The following is a 2,370-nucleotide window of genomic DNA, read 5'->3' as shown; positions in this document are numbered from 1 at the left end:
CGGTTCATCTCCAAGACAAAATATGAGTCCAGTTTTTGGCTTTTCGTTGCCCTCTTTTTTCCATTCTTTTCACTTTGCCGCTCCATGTAGCTCCACTCAAGTTAATTTAGTCCATTGCCATCTGTTGTCAAGTGATGACGTTGGTGGACGGCTGGTGACAAGCTTTACCCAGATTACACTTGGAGACAATAAGGACGATCCACTTGTAATTTTGTATGTCATAAAGTTTAAATGTAAATAAAGCAGTCATGTAGCACAACATTTTGTTCAATATTTTACACCCACTTTGTCACTAAAATCAGTCGGTCATGTAAAGTTTTTCGTAACCATGAGTCAACAATGACTGAGGCAGCATCCTATATAAACTACTTGGGCATCGTTCTATGTAAGTTTACATACACTGTACTCAACAAGAGCGGGTCCAGCTCTCAGACATATAAAGGCTTGGATACATGAAGTCATATTCTGCCTCCCATCTGGGCCCCTCCAAGGCTCGGGCCGAGGGTCCGCTTCCCCCCATAGCTCCGCTCCTGGCTCCACGGTGTAAGCGGCGTTTAGCTCAAGGTCAATACAATTTATGAACGCTAATTTTGGCCAGCCGTTCTCTACTGCTCCCTCCTCAAGCGCTTGGAGATTCACTTAGGGCTTATTCCGGTTCTAAGGCCGCTTACTCCGGTTGTAACATCTGTTCTAAGGCCGCTTACTCTGGCTCTAACGCTAGATATAACGTCGGTTGTAAGGGCTGTTACTCTGGCTCTAAAGCCGGAGTAGATCCCTAAGTGAACCTCTGAGCACTTGAGGAGGGAGCAGCCGAAATTAGCGTTCATAAATCGGATTAACCTTGAGCTAAACACTGGTTGCACAGTGGAGCTATCGATTATTCTTGCGATTAATCGGGTAATCGCATAAAAAAAATGATAAAATAAAACATGGGTAAATCTAACATAACATAGCTATCGCATATCATCAGTCCAATTTTTCACATTTGAGCTTCCATAACAATTACTTTTCGGTAGTTTAGAAAATTAACTTGCAACAATAATAGCTCACTTTCCAAGTTAACCTGAAGAAAAGTTATAAAAAAATCTGAAATTATATTCAATGTAATAATAAAGAGGCAGGCTCTTTATTATGCTCACAAATAGCCTTCCTATTTGTGAGCAGGCTATTAAAAATACTTCAGCTTTCTGTTTATGTATTCATCTTCAGTCACTTTAATAGGTGAACTCTAACCTTGTCCAGCCATTTATATAGTTTGTGTTCATATTAGCTACTGGATTTGACTCCTGCATTCGTCACACACAGAAACACATCTACGAGGTATGTAACGTCACGATGCGCTTCATTAGTTGCGACTGGGATAATATGAAATTTATTTTCCGGTATTTTCAGTAAAGCTACGCATCTAATGTGCAGCCGCCCGCAGTGTTCAGTCTATCTGCTCACCTGTATAAATAATCCCGTCGTTCGCTCTGAACCAGCAGCTCCCGGAGGAGAAAAGCTGCCGTACTCCAGGCATCACTCCTGTCATTTTAAGGATGTTAATTGGTCCCCCGAAAAACGACAAAATCCCAGGCGTCATCATGAATCAGTAAAATCCTTCCAGGCCGAACTTGAAAATTAGATGTTATGCTGCTAAGACTTAGGTTTCGTCAACAACTCAGGTGGAAGTGAGAGCGCAGCGGAACACAAATGACTTGGCCGGAACACGGTGCGCTAAGTAATAAAACATAATTTAATGAGGCTTCGAGGCAGATCAATTTTCCTCAAGGAATTTTAATAATTGAGATACTCGAATCACTCGAGGAATTGTTTCAGCCCTACTTGCCATCTACTATTAACAAGAGTATTTGAAGTATACCTTTCTTGTGGATTACAAAAGGAAAATGTATTGTATATAGGTTTAGGAATTGTCTGCTTGGACATGATGTCAGACTATTATTCAGACATTCTCCTTCAGGATTTTCTTGTGAATGACTGGCTTCATCTGTAATGGCAAGTTGTTCAGTTTCTGAAGCATTTAGGCAGCCCAGGACCATTACATTATGTCTGACTGTTGGTATGATGTTCTTTTTCATACCAACATAATGTATTAATTTTATTTCAGATATAACATGACCCACTTTCCAAAAACTTCCACTTTTGTCTAATGAGTTCATACAATATTTTTCCAAAAAGTCTAGGGGATCACCTTGATGCTTTGGAAATGTAAATGTAACCATTATACATAGTGCATCATGTTTGTCATCCAGCTACAATGATGCTACTTTGAGCATTTGGATGAGCACAACCGACAGAGGAAAAGTTCTCCTGAATATGCCGATTCATAAAATAGCACACCGACTCTTGCAGTACTAGTAAGTGGAAACA

General features: G+C 40.4%; 1 protein-coding gene and 1 pseudogene across 6 annotated transcripts in view; both read right to left on the bottom strand.

Annotated features, from left to right (window-relative positions):
- The window catches only part of LOC107837179 (uncharacterized), a 34,671-nt pseudogene extending 33,152 nt beyond the window's left edge, over positions 1 to 1,519 (bottom strand).
- The window catches only part of chl1b (cell adhesion molecule L1-like b), a 164,515-nt gene that overhangs the window by 142,890 nt on the left and 19,255 nt on the right, over positions 1 to 2,370 (bottom strand). The gene's annotated exons all lie outside the window — the stretch shown is intronic.

This window comes from Poecilia formosa, unplaced genomic scaffold, assembly GCF_000485575.1.
Source record: "Poecilia formosa unplaced genomic scaffold, Poecilia_formosa-5.1.2 Scaffold121, whole genome shotgun sequence".
Classification (NCBI taxonomy): domain Eukaryota; kingdom Metazoa; phylum Chordata; class Actinopteri; order Cyprinodontiformes; family Poeciliidae; genus Poecilia; species Poecilia formosa.
The sequence above is the reverse complement of the archived record's forward strand: the minus strand, read 5'-3'. Positions and strand labels throughout refer to the sequence as shown.